The following is a 15,281-nucleotide window of genomic DNA, read 5'->3' as shown; positions in this document are numbered from 1 at the left end:
TGCCCATTTCTGATATTCCAGGCCAGTATCTCCCTTCCTGAGGAAAGGCTCAGAGAAGGAATTAGAGCCATTCTAACTCCCTGTCAGCACACACCTGGTGTTCAAAGCTGTCTCCAGCCCACAGCTCCTGCTCACAGAGCTGTGCTTCTGCTCTGGTTGTTAAAGCTGTGTCAACCTCAGAAGAAGATGAACAATATGCCAACAGATACATGAAAGCAAATTAATTAAATTTGACTAAAACCTAGCCTGCTAAGTCTGGTTTGCACTGAAAATGTCTGGCTGCTATTAGAAGACATATTTGTAAATTACCCACGTAATTTTTCACCAATATAATCTTCCTTTCCAATGTCCACTTTAAAGAACTCCAATTCTTTTTTAACTCGAATTCAGCAAAACCAAACAGAGCCATTTAAAGCTTGTCAATACCATCCCTCCTTTCAGGCAGCACAGTTTTAGACAACACAGATACATCAGGTGTTGTCAGACAGAAATCTCCAATCAAGGTAATTTGTTTAAAGATCACAACCATTTATTTAGAGGCCCTTGTTTAATCACAGAGCAGTTTCAGCAGCTATAAAGCACTTGCTAAGTTCTAAACTGGAGTAAAGCACCTTTAAAGAAATATGGCTGAATGAAATTAAAAGTTTCACCAAACACTCTTGCAGCAGAAATGAAACAATAACACCCATATGGTAGCACAGAATTATATATATGTATTTTTAATGATTATTTTTTAATAGTTGAAAAGTCTTAATTCACTGAAACCAGGACTGATCTTCCCCTAAAAATCAGTGACTCCCACACTGCCTACTATGGAGGATCTGGAATTTCTTCTGAACTACTTTCAGGTACCAGTGCACATTCACTGAGTCTCTGCTGGTAAAAAACTTACCAAAATTAAGCCATTTGAAAGAAAAAACAATTCCCACTCATCCAATTACACCTTTTGCTACACTTGCAGTAATTTTTGCAAACCCTGATTGCTCACATCAAGAGTGAACATTTGGATTAATTTTGGCTGGGGCTTGTACAGAGCAAAGTGCTGCAGAATCCTCACATGCTGGTGTTGGAAAGTTTTAAATGTTTTATATTTTGAATTTACCACTGTAAAACTGTCACAAAAACCATGCAAGATTACAGCTAACAGAAATTACAGCTGGTATGCCTAGATCTGATATGTAGGGAGTTTGTTAAATTTGCAAGAATTCTATAATTTCATTGCATTATTTTCTAATTCTCCAGCAAAGCTTTTCTGCAATGTTCAGTCTAAGAAAGAAGTTTAATCTTTTAAATGCCTGACAATCTTCCAGAACTCTTCTGCTAAAGCTTTCATTCAGAACTATATTGAAAAGAGAAGCTGAGTAAAAGAGAATAGAACTGGGAGTGCTTTGAGGCGTTTCCCCAGTATTTCTGTGTTTATCCACATCTTCATGAGACACAAATCAGTGGTAAAAGTGCAGCTACCTGGTGCTGTTGGCCAAATGAACAGGCTCTAACTTTTGACATTACCAGTGAGAAATCTTTCTCACATCCTTTTCTATTTTGTTGCTGAAAGAAATAAAAAACAAATGTGAAGGAGTCATTAAAACTTGTCAGGCTGGCAAGGTATGACAGGAGAAGAGAGAAAACATGCTGTGAGCAGCACAGTCTGTTTCTCACAGTCAGAAATGAGGGTCAGTTGGAGAGAAAAGAACTGTAAGCTCCAAGGAAAGATCTAGATAGAACTAAGTTAGGCATTTTATCATTTTTACCCTTTTCTCTGCATGCTTTGAGCTTTGGGGGAATGGAGGGGACAGGCAGAAGTGTTTGAAGATGCTGGTTCAGAGTCAACTTAATCAACTTCACAGTTCCTGAGACTGAAAGCACTCACAGGTACCAATTTCAGCTGGACTGATGCTATGAGCCCAAACTGATAAAAGACCTGGTGCTAGAACAAGCAAGTCACATCATGTCACCCTCAGCAAGATGCCAAATGTCAGCCCCATCCCTGGAGGCCAGAAGGAACACGTGAGCACAGAGCACACACAAAATTGCCCTTCCTGCTCAGTCAGTTCAGCCCCCCGGGCTCAGTCCCAGACACCGCAGGCGGAGCCGCCCCGCACAGCCCCGAGCTCCAGAGCGCTGCTGGGCTCGCCTGAGAGAGACACAGAGACCCCGCTCCCCTGAAAGAGAGAAACAGAGACCCCGCTCCCCTGAGAAACAGACACACCGCTCCCCTGAGAGAGAGAAACAGAGACACCGCTCCCCTGAGAGAGAGAAACAGAGACCCCGCTCCCCTGCTCCTGCTGCCCGGCTGAGCCCGCCCCGCCCTGCTCGCCTTTGCCCAACCCTCCCGCAGCTTCTGCCCTTTGCCCCAGGAGCTGGAGATTTCTGGCACCTTCCAAACCAGATCTCCTCCGCTGCAGCCTAACATTTACCCCTTTAAGGAAAGGCAAAGAAAAGCAATCACTTTTCCTCTCCCATCTTTCTGGCTTAGACCTTTCCTTAGACCAAAGAGAGGTGGAGATCCTCGTTAGAGCAGCATGACCGCCCCCATGAGTGAGAGTTGTTTTGGGCAGCTGATTTCACAGCTTATTTAAGCACGGATAGATCCGAGTCATTCTCCTAACGCAACACAACAGCCCGGAGCCGAAAAAAGCCCGGAGCGAGCAGAGCAATGACACAGACGCCAATCCGGGAGCACAGCCCGGATCCTGCCCCGTGAGCTGTGGGGGCACCCGAGAGGCTCCCTGACCTGGAAGCCATTCCAGGGCCGGCCATTCCAGCGCCAGCTGCAGCGTGTGCCGGAGCACCTCACACTGTGGATGGTCTGGGAACAGCGGGGGCAGACACATGGGGAAATGTGGGATTATTGATAACTCTGCTTCAGAGACAGAAGAAATAATAATGCTGCTTTCTTCCAGCTGCCCGCTAAGACAGCTGAGTTCATAAACAAAAAGTTCATAATCTGACTGTAATAGATTTTGCTTCCTCAGGCAACACAGGGCTATGAAAGTGTTTAAAATGGACTTTCTCTGTGTAATCAATAAAGCTTTCACAGAGATTGGTTCTGTTCCAAAGGCTTTTTCAGCTGCTTGCACAGGACTCCCAAACACCAAATAAGCCTTTTATCAATTTCTATTTTATAACTTTCTCCTATTTCTTTATGATCCCTCCTCAAAGTACACAGAATGCAATGGCAAAAGATTTATTTAAATCATAATCTAAAAAAAAAAATCAACTCATCATTTCTAACTGAGATTGTCACTATGTGCAACTTCAGTTCTAGTGACAGAAAAAGTATTTGTATTTTATAGTCCTCTCCGTGATATCTACATTTGAAAATATGTCCAGGCTCAGAACCTCCTAAGGGCCATTGAGTGGGTATTGGCTTTGCATGGATTGCCACCAAAAATGGGAGGTTTAAATGGTTAACATTACCAAAATCAGGATATTCACCTTCTTATCAAAACAGATCAATTTACAAGGATTTCTTTTTTTATCTTTATCATAAAATGTTACTTGTCACCGTAATCATGTGGCAGAATTTTGACTGGGCACACCACACCTAAAATTGTAAAACCTTAATTTGGGCTTTTGTGTACAGCACCTCTGCAATCAGTTCAGATGGAATGCATTAGCCCTTCTCCCACAGCAGCGTTCACCCTCTAACCACTGACCACAGGCTCTGGCAATTCTGGGACTAGGCATTTGCAATAAATAATCAGAATTTTTCTGTATGTATTTCAGAATAGTTCATCTGACTTTCCATGACTTTCCATGGCTTCTCTTGTGGTTGCAGAGGTCAAAACTCCACTGCAGGTCTGTGTAGAACAGAACTAAAACCAGCTCTCAAATCACCCATCCTTGCCCATTTTCCCAGCCCACGTGGACTTTCTTCCCCCCTGGAATCAAGCTGAGTACACTGCCAGGCAGAGCTTTTGCTCTCGAGGATTCTCTTCCTCTGCAGAAATCATTTTCCTGAATTTCACCCAGAGAAAATGGTCCAGGGGAGAATTGAGTGGATGCCTTACCCTTCTTTCCACAGTGCTGAAACTGCCATGCAAAGCTGACTTCACTGCTTTTGCAATGAACAGCAAGGGAAACTGGATAGCGCTAGGACTACTTTATGTGTTCCTGTAACATTGGCTTCCCTCATATTCCAGCCATTTTCCCTAACAGAATTACAGCAACAGGGACCCTGAGCATCCATTTCTCAAGAACTCTCAGAGAGATCATCCACATTCTGAGATTTTAACTCACTCTCATTCTTCTCTTGACTTCCCTTGCAGTAGTTTGCACAAATGAGGCATAAGGAACAAGACCAGACTGTCTGCAGATGGAAGCCATGGGGGGATAAATCAGGGAGGGAATTTCAAGTCTTGTAGTTGTTCTCCACTACACCCCTGTGTGGCCCACATTTAGTCCATACAAAAATATTCCTGGTGTGGGAATTACTGTGCCCACAGTGGAGCTACTGCAGAATTGCCACACAATGGGAACTGGGGCTGCTCCATATTTTATAGCTGGACCCATGCACTAATTCCATTTTACTCTAGATAAAATGTTTCTTTAACCTCTGAGTAAATACTGGGCTTTTTTTCATTAGCAGCAGTCAATGAGTGGTTACCTCATATTTATGATCTCATATTTTTAACATCTGAGCACCGAGTGTCTTATTACCTTCCCCTGCCAAGCACAAGCTCTTGATCTACCACTTTGAATGCTGAGGGTCTCAGAAAAGATAAATATTTTTTTTCTCTGATCTGTGGAAAAACTACTAAAATTGTATATAATCTGCTCTGAGAGGTGCCAGGGACTTGAAGAGCTCTAGTATTTTTTTTCTCTCTGACAAGATGTGGTCAATGTTGTCACAAAAGAAAAAACAGACAATGTTTGGTATCTGTAGAACTTATATATTAACAAGGCTGAATATTTAGGCAGTGAGAAAGTAAAGTGACCTAAAGTAGCAGTTTCAATTTATTTCAGCTGCTGATTCCCACATCCATTTCAACACTCAGGAGGTGCTACCTGCAGCTGTGACATCCTGGTAGCACATTTCTGAACTCTGCCCTGAAGTGCCTCTGTCTCTCCTGTTCCAAGTGTCACCATCAGTGTGTTCCTCTCCCCTGAATTAACAGCCAAGGCCCTGAGCCCTGTGCAGTCTGCCAGGGTGATGAAAATGCAGCACTCAGGGCTGGCTGTGTTCCCAGTGACAATCCAGTTACTTCAGATTCATTAAACAACCATGAAAAAATACCTTTGGATTGCTGGGCTGCCACAAAAATTCCCTATGATTCTGTGATACTCCCTGTGATATTCCCTGCCACAGAGAGCCATTTTGTTTCAGCCTTCCATTGCCTAATACATTTTATACGTACTCTTTAAAACAGATATTTTTTTTACAGTCCAGAAGATTGCAGCAATGCTAGTGACTACTGAACCCAAAGCAAGTATTTATGAGCAATGTGGGCCAAGGAACACTCCTAGCAAGACACAGTTATTAGAAGGTAAATCATAAACTGCTTGCAATTCACATCTAAGATGCTTACACAAAAAGGACAAATGCTACCAATGATTATATTAACAACAACAGTTTGTCTCAACCAGCACAATAATCCTCCCGCTCTGCTCAGCAATGCTCAGGCTTCAGCAGCAGCACTGATGTGATTCAGTTTGGGACAGGACATTTCAAAAAGACAAATTGAAATCCAAGCAGATGAGAACAACAGAGATGACAAAAAGGCTTAGAAAATAGGATTCAGAATGGTTTATGCTTTGAATTCTTTCCACTTGTATAAAGAAACTGGGGCTTGAGAAATATCCCACAGAGAAAGATGGAGTAAGAAAAAACTGCAATTTCACTGAATGCTGAAATTGCTGTGTTTATCACTTTCTGTTTAATAATTTGGGTGAAGGCAAGAAAAATGAATGGGCAGACAAGTGAGGTTATTTTCCCATTTGTTATGGCACAACACCACATGGAGGTGTCCCAGCTGTGCAGTGTGAGGAGGTGCACGCTGAAGGTGCTCTGACTGTAAGAGTATTTTCATGTCTGTGTCCTGGGGTGCTAAGTGAGCACTTCTTCACTGTTTCATTACCTGCCCTCACTCTGTGCCTAAACACAGGCCTGAACAAAAGGCCTTGTATTTCCATTTCTTTCCTAGTCATTCAAGTTCTTCTGTCATGTTCAACACTACAATTAAAATGTTATAGAAAATAAATTTCCTTAAAAATAAAATAATAAAGCCAGAACAGACTTTTGTTCTCCTTTCCTTTCCTAGAAGTGTTTTGCAGAAGAAAAACAAAAAGGAAAGGCATCCAAAGCTATCCAAACTAGACCCTGAATGTTTCATCCTGTACTCCAGAACTGGTGACAGCAGGAACAGCCAAGGTGGGTCACAGCCCCTGGGGTCCCAGTCCCTGCAGGAGAACAACTGCAGAGGGAAGGAGGGAAAACAGCAGCAGCTCACTCAGAGGCTGCATTTCTGGAGAAGGTTTAGTGCCCAGGGCATTTTCAAAGACTTCACCTGCCAAAATCCATATGTTTCTAGTAAATGTCTGTAAAATGGGATTTTTCAGAGGCTGGTGACCTGATAGGCAAATTTCACAGAGACAGAAAGAACTCATCCCAGGCAAAGATTGTTCCTCTGATCTCAAGCCTCTGCTCCACCGTGCAGAGGATATGAGATAATTTGGATTAAATGCTTATGTGGTTTTATTAGCATGGCTAGTAAGAATTTTTCCTCAATTCAGTTTCAGAAAATGGTATTTCAGCTGCAATAGCAGGGAGAAGTTATCTGAAAGGAGACAGTGGTAGGGGAAGGAGGGAAGGTCGCAGGTACTTTGAAGCTACAAACCTACCTGAAAATAAGGTCCTACAGTAACATGTGCTGGGGGATGGTGACAGTAAGGGGCACTAACAAGCCCACCTTCCCTATCCATGGAATACCAATTACCTGATGTAAATACATAACCCTCACCATCTTTTCACACTCAAAGGCGGAAAGGAAACAGCCTAAACTGAGTGGCAATCTGACTGCAGTTTAGGAAGCATTGACCCAAAGCAGCAATATTCATTCCTGGTTTATTGGGAGGTTTGCTTGGGGTTTTTTCAGAAATATACTTATGCAAAACTAATATATGCATTTTGAAATACTTATTTGTTTATTCCAATTTTCATGTAATTTATATGTGAACTTCCACGGAAAAAATGTTTTCAGGAAGAGAATTCAGACCTAATTCTGTAGTCACACATTGTCCCCCTCCTAACCCGTGTCCCCCCACACTGACACTTGAGTGATGTTCCCTTATTTACCTTCGGCTGCCAGAGGGCATAAGAACATTATGGGCTGCAAATGCTCAGAGTAACAGCAGCAACAGATGTTTATTGCTTCGAAGGAGTCTGCTCCCCCAGCACTAAATTAAGCGTCTTAAAATAAACAGATAATTAACGAGGAACACCAGGCCATAGATGTGTCACGCCTAAAACACTGTAACCACCTGGTAATTCCTGCATGTTTATTCAGGGCTGACACTGCAAACAACCTGATGGTGAATGTCTGTATTCATGGTATCCAGAGCAGACAAGTAGCTCTGAGGCATCACAGAATTTAATGAATACATGTCTGACTACAAGGGCCTGAAAATGAGTCTCACAAGATGAAAAGCTTAACTTTTGAGTCACTGCTCATAAAAGGTTAAATATATATAGTGAGAGAAGCTAAACCAAGAAACTGGCAATTACTTAGCAAAATATAAAACCTTTCAGTTACTGCGAACTTCAGACTTGGTCAATTCCTGCAATTATTTCAATGCTCTTTTTTGAGGACTGCTGCAAACTTTGCCACATTTAATGATCAGAAACCCACTTCTAATTTTCAGAGTTGATTTACACAGAATTAGTTGAAAAACTGTTTTTTTTCTAGTTGTTGAAAAACAGGGTGTTAGTTCTTCTGCCTCTAGTATCTACACTTCTGATGCAGTTTTAACACGTGTATAATATTGTCTGTCTGTCTCCCCTGTGTGCCAGCCTATCAAACACTGTTCTGCTCATTTTCCATTCCCTCCTGGGCCCTCTGCATCCCTCCAGCCCCATCCTTCCTGTGGGGGGGACTCAGACTCTACACGGCTTCCCAGGTGAGATCCCATCATTCTTTCCCAGTAGTGTCAATATTTTTCTGTAGGAATTACCTTGCTGGATGTGCTCTACAACCACATCTGCCTTTTCCTCACTGTTTTGATGTGTGCCTTCTGGCATTTATCGCTAGTCCTTCTCAATCTCTATAATTTCCTCCAGTTCATTTCTTCAGTTCTTGATGTAAATTCTTGTTACCTGTCATCAAGAAAATATTGCCTCATTTCATAAATCCCAGTATTTTAGTTTTGAAGATAATTCAGTTTTCCTGAATGATTTGCTAATTTTCTATTTGATAATGTCCCAGATTTTATTCTCTTTTTATTTTATCTAGATTAGAATACACTTGTGTCTCAGTTTGGACACAAAAGAGAGGACACCCTGCAATGAGTACTCTTCTTTAAAGAGTTTGAACAATTCCCTTCCACCGACAGAAAATGCTAATGAAGTGAGGGGAAAAAAACCAAACCCAAACCCAACAGTTTATTAAAACAGAATGCCAGAGAATGCGGCAGATGTTGAAGGAATCTCCCTTCCTCATTTGTGATGCACCGGCTTTCCCTCTGAGGGAAGCAGCGCTTCCACAGAGCTTCCCTTTTCCCTCTGAGGGAAATGAAACTTGCACGGAGCTTCCCTTTTCCCTCTGAGGGAAATGGAGCATGCACGGAGCTTCCCTTTTCCCTCTGAGAGAAATGGAGCTTGCACGGAGCTTCCCTTTTCCCTCTGAGGGAAATGGAGCTTCCAGGGAGCTTCCCTTTTCACCCTGAGGGAAATGGAGCTTGCACGGAGCTTCCCTTTTCCATCTGAGTTCCGGAAATGGAGCTTGCACTGAGTTTCCCTTTTCCTTCTGAGGGAAATGGAGCTTGCACGGAGCTTTCCTTTTCCCTCTGAGGGAAGGGCAGCACCAGCCCGAGCCCAGCACCTGCCGGGGCTCTCTGCTGTCGAGCTCCTCTCCCGGCAGCCAGGGCGGGCGGAGCAGCGGGGCTGGAGCCTCTCCCTGTGTCTCTCCTGTCCCTCTCTCCCTCCCTGTGCTTTCCCTCCCCGGCTCGGCCCGGAGGCTGCTGGAAGATCGCTCCTGCAGCTCCTCCGAGCCAGGAAGGGAAAAGCTTTTTGCTCGGTTCAATAAAACCGAGCTGGCCGAGCCAAACCGCAGTCCCCGCTGGGCCCTGAGGCTTCCAAAGCTCCACCGAAAGAGCCCAAAGCCCCGGGCCCGGCCCCTCACACACGGCCCGGGCCTTAAGGATCAGCAGCCACTGGGGGCAGAAAGCTGAGGATCCTGGAGCAGGCTGCCATCAGAATCACTCCAAAACAACTTAAAAACATATTTTAATAATCTTTGTAAAATACGACTTTGTTTCACTTTTGTCAAATCTGGTTTTAGCCCTATGTTTCTTGATCTCTAAAACTTGAGTTTTCTTCATCAATCCGTTCATTCTAAGTCTTTGGGGGTTCTTACTGAATCCTGCACTTTTCTGGAAATAACCTTCTCATTATTTTTAGAGTTCTTTATACACTTTCTCTCCCCTTTTCCACACTTTCTAGATACATTTGTGATAGATTTTCCTGTTTTAACTCAAAGTTTTTCCCCGCTTATATCCACACAATGGACTTCACACTAAAAACTCCTGTGAACCAAAATATGTCCTCTTAAAAGGGATAATTTCAGTCACAGATATGTTTTTGCCTACAGCTCTCACTTACAATGAACCAACTCATCTTTCATCTGGATTCTGTATACTTTTATGACTGTCATTTTCCTTCCCTGTACTATGCAAAACCTTCATGCTGTGGAGTGAATGTTATTCCATCATGTTGCTTTTTGCAGTAGTATAAATACGTAAGTAGTTTTCATCAATTTACCAAGTGCCTCCACTTTGCTCCTTGAATTAAAAGCGGCTTCTTTTTCCTGGTGATACTGCTGGGCCTATTTATCCAAGTACCCTTCTCACCATTAACAGGTTATTCTGGTTCCATGTTGCCATACAGACATATTTCATTTCCTATTGTCAGAAACAAGCACAAAAATCAGTAACAGCTTTTCCCCATTGCCAGCCTTTATCTCCAAACAGGGCACACACCCCTTAGCCCTGTGCCAGGCCAGGGCTTTTCCCAAAGCTGACATCCAGTCACACAAACAGGGACCTGAGGCCAGGCAGGAGCACAGAGCTGGAGGCTCAGCAATGCATTGATCAGGCCAAAGTCAGAGCTCAAAGTGTCATTTAGAAATAAACCAACAAACTTCCGGCTATTTCATCTTGACAAAAAATCTCATTTTGTTTACAGCTGAAAAATAATTTTATCTGTGAAAGAAAAAGATTCTTTTTCACTAGTATTTAGAAAGCCAGTGAGAAGAGCAGAGAAAAAAATATCAGCAACAAAGCAAAACTACACTGCAGTAAGAGAATTGCCTGTGAACACATTGATCTCTGCACAATTTTTCTGTTATCAGAGAAACAGCATTGTTAGGTTCCCTTACCACTAAATTCAGCTTAGAATGATTCTTTCTTAGCAATGTTGATAATAGAGTCTGGTCTGATCACTCAGTAAAACCTAACTTTTCCTCTTTAAAGAAAACAAATTATATTTTTTGAAAATTGGTACAAGACAGTCCAGATAAAATATTGACCTTTTTTTTTTTTACACAAATGTTTAACACAGGCAAAGGAAATTTCTGCCAGTGCCAGATGCTCTATTTTCATATACACACTGGGAGTAGAGAATTAAATTAAATTAGAAGAGTAACAGCTGGAAAATATCCATGGATTTGCTTTCCTCTTTGATGTCCCCATGGTTTGAACTGTGTGGGCTGGTATTTTTCTCTGGTACTCTTTAAGTTCTCTCCTCATCATTACTGGGCTCGTTATTCATTCCCGTGTGCTGTCTCTTACCAGCTGCCTGCTGTGATGATCATCTTTGCAGTATCCATCTCTGCCATTTCCATCTTGAGATTATTGCAGCAAAATATGCAACAAAACACACAAAACTGACCAAAGCAGCAAACAGGAATGAGACATTCGCTAGAACCTCAGACTCATGAAAGAACAGGCAGGATTTGATGGAAATCTGTTTTCTTTGATTCATAGAAAACTACAAAAATGTGGTCACTTCTGTTTCGAATGTCTTTTGGGAGAGATGTGACTTTATTTAACAACACAATCTCCCCATTTCTGGACCTGGCATATCACCAGCCCCACTCTGCACTCCAGTCTGCCTCCTGTTCTGTTCTTTGCTCATTTCCCATCTCCTGTTCCCTCAATGTCAGTAAAAATCTCTTTACATGGACACATATCCATGTCCTACATACAAAGGAGAAACTGTTCTCTACTTCTGATCCACTTCCTGAGATAAAGAAACTGGAACTGCACACGTGGTCCTAGATGTGGACATGTAATTTCATAATCTCTATTCCTTTCCAAATGGCTTTTAGTGATGGATTTGCATTTTTACCTTTAACTGATGAAGGTGATCAAAGGAAACTAAAATCAAATTGCATTGAAGGCTTTTGTAATGGAAATTCAAGAGAAGTGGGAAGCAGTCATTTCAAAATTGAACTCCTTAATCAAAATTCAAGACTCCAGAGCTATCAGCAGCCACAAATGTTTTTGCAATGGATGACAAGATGGTATACTATCAACACATACTCTCCTCTACTGCAAAAACAGGTGTCATTTATTTCAGAGTGGCACAGCCAGCAGACTGAGCAAAGTTATTACATACCCAAGGCAAAAGAAGCCAAGTGTGCTTTACTTGCTTGGCAGATTTTAAATTCTTTTGACAACGGAAGAGAGGCTGAGAATAGAACTCAATTTGTGGAGCTGATTGTAGCATTATTTACAAGCAAAGAAATAAAAGTGACTGATTATCTATACTTTATCCCATAAATTTTCCAGCCTAACTGGGATACTGAGAGAGGGCAGAGCTCCTTTGGTTTAAAATCTTCACTATCCCAGGGACAATGGCCAATGCTGTTTCCATGGAGAAGAGTCCAGTACTTTCCCCAGCTCTGATTTCCTTTATAATGTGAACATTTTACGGCAGCAGTGCAATTTTAGGGATTTAGACTGAATATTGCTTCATAGATTAGGTAAGAAAATAGTGTGACTTTGTGTTATTCAAATGAATGTGAATAGGAAATGTCTTCATATATATCCAGGTAAATTTTCTGTCAGATTAGAATAATTTGACGCAAAAACCTTTAAAATTAACTTACAGTTACTCCTGCACTAATGAAAGAACATCTTCTCCAGGGAAAGAGATTTTCATTAAATTCCTATCTTATATAAATGAAGAAACACATTTTCCAATACAGAATGAGAGCTTCAGTGCCCAGAAATCCTGTTCAGTTTGACTATAAGGAGTATTTCCTAAAGATGTACCCCTGATCCATGCTACAACTATCCAGATTTTTCAACTATCCAGATTTTTTGCCACTCTGAGAATTGACAACAATGTACATGTCAGAAGATTCTAAATACTTTATTACTTATGACAACTTTTCTCTGAGATAAGAAATATCCACAACTGAGGAGCTTTGCCTGCTGCTTATCTCACATGTACAAAACCCCAGTTAAAAACTGGAACTTCATTCCAGGCAATGGAAACTTGTAACAGGGCCAGGATCCCACCCACACACTTTCCCTATACAGACATTCTGTAGAATCCTCCAAATAAACCAAATTACATTCCACACATGGAATATGCCAGGACAGAATGGGTAAGAATTACAAGAGCCACTTTCATACTTAAAAAGCACAATGGATTGGTACAAAACCTTGCTGATGTCATGTACCTGATGGAAAAGAACAATTAATGCTCTGTCCTAAAATTGCTTGTGGGGCTTAGGCATCACCACAGAAGTCTATTGGATTTGGATGGATGCTCTTAGCTACAAACATTTTCCCTAATTCAGTTGCCATTATGGAACTTTACTGTAGCAAAGAGAGGGAATTTATGGGTAAGTTCTAGAACAGAAAGATTTAAATATGACAAAGTGTGGGCAACCATTTCATAAACAGAAGAAAAGTACTATTGATGACCACACGTTAAAAACCCCACACAACACAGGATAATCCCAAAAACTGCACAGAGCTTTCTCAGGATCCAGGTGGGTCAGTCTAAGGCAGCACAGACCCCGTGTGCTGGGGCAGGAGGGGCAATCACAGATGAAGCCAGTTCTGTTGGAGCTTGCCAGCTCAGACAGATATGGGAAAATGGCCCTTTTTTTCTGGAGTTCACTGCCTGTGCAAACTCTGGGCTTGATAACATTGCCCATTTTTCTTGCTTTATGCACATTGATTTCCAATCCACAAAGCTGGAATGTTCTCATTTGTCTTCCAAGGGAAAATCTATCAGAAATCCTGTTGTCCTCTCCTTTGAGGAAAAGGAAGAAAGATCAGCCATTGCCTTTTTCTTTTAGTTCCTTCCCCTTGCAAGTTGTTCAAGAGTAAATTAGAGAAACTCACATTCATTTATGAAAAGGAAGATGTGGCATGGTTGGAGTTGGCTGCTGATGGTTTAGTTTTTTTTTAATTGCAAGAAATGCAGAGTTCATTGCAGAGTTCACTGATTTGAGAGGGAAATGTGAAAATGGAATAATGATACCACTTTTTTTAAAACAAGAGGAAATGTGGCAGGAGAAAAAATGCACCACAAGCATCCACATTATTGTAGCAGAACTCTCAAAGAATTGTTTAATGAGTCTTTAAATACATTTTAAAGGTGAAAACACAGAAAGCTGTCTTAAAGCATGAAGAAGTTTTTCGCAGCCACTTAAACTGTAATCTGGTAATGAAAGCAAGAGTGACTAAATAGGATTCCCAAAGCTAAGAGTCATGGCTCAGCTGAAACCATTGGGGATGTCACTGAGATCAGGGCTCAGAGCAGCAATTTATAAAACACTAAAATATATTCGTTTGCAGCTTACTGCCCAATGTGGCTTTATTCTTTTCTTTGATACTTGAATTAAAATCTTCTATCAAATACTTCACCAAATGAAGCCACAAGGGCTAAAATATTCATCAGGAAAGACAAGGAAAGGAAGAACATTTGGGCTAAGCACCTAATGCTTGAACCAAGTTTTTGGGTCTGAATTATCTGGCCCACAGTTCTTTCAATGCAATTTTGACCGTGAGTTTTAAGGAAATCCTAATTACTCTGAAACTCTTCAGTAAACTGTCTTCATTTAAATATAGCAAACATATTTTTGCTAGCAGAACAGTGATTAATTCTTTCAAGCTACTACAGAACAGTGATTAATTCTTTCAAGCTTTCTGTGAGCACCATCTGGCTGTCATGGTTGTTGCTATTTTACTTATCAAGATGTTTTAAGAAATTTCCTTTTGACCATTTAGTCTCTGCCAGTGTCTTTGTGAGTGAGAACAGGGGGCACTTGGTATTCTCAGCACAGCTGTGTCACCCACAGCAGGTGCTGGAGCCTGTCCAGCGAGATGGAGAATGCAGGGCAAGGTTTGTGTGGGGAAACAATTTCAGATGGGGCTTTCTTGGAAGGAAGGGAGATCCTTCCAGCTCTGAAGGGGAGGGCTCTTTCTGTAGGTGCTGGGGTAGCCCCTGAATGATTCTCAGGAGGCATTTCCTCCTCACTGAATAAAACCTGCACTGAACCAAAACAGCTTTGGAACACATGGCAAGACCCATGTCAGAGTGGTCATTTAGGCTTAGGAGATCCCCAAGTTGGAGAAATAATAAGAGGACTCTGGGAAATGAATTTTTAGTTAGAAAGATCACCCATCTGAAATACAAGTAGGTGAGGAAGGAGAACTTAAGGTAAAATTGCAGAGGAATGCCCCATTAAAACAAATAATCTTGGTGTTGAGGATGGATATGATATCTCCCTTGAACTAATATCTACCAACAGGAGTCTGTGTCTGTCACAGATAATGTTTAAATTACAAATTTCAGGGAAAAACTCCACACAACCAGCCATCACCTACTGTTACCAAGGCACTTGCCATCATCAGGGAGAATTCAGAAAACAGTGAAGAACAGTCTAGAAAACACAGAACTGTTGGGATCCATAAAATTAGAGGGTTTTGAGGAACTGGTAAGAAAGACAGGCCTCAGACAGCAGATTTGTGAACAGTGCTAATGCAGCAGAAAAAGTTTTCTAAGCTGTAGAGCAGAGGTGAGAAATAGAACAATAAGGTTC

Source organism: Ammospiza nelsoni, chromosome 4 (assembly GCF_027579445.1).
Source record: "Ammospiza nelsoni isolate bAmmNel1 chromosome 4, bAmmNel1.pri, whole genome shotgun sequence".
In the NCBI taxonomy this organism is placed as follows: domain Eukaryota; kingdom Metazoa; phylum Chordata; class Aves; order Passeriformes; family Passerellidae; genus Ammospiza; species Ammospiza nelsoni.
The sequence above is the reverse complement of the archived record's forward strand: the minus strand, read 5'-3'. Positions refer to the sequence as shown.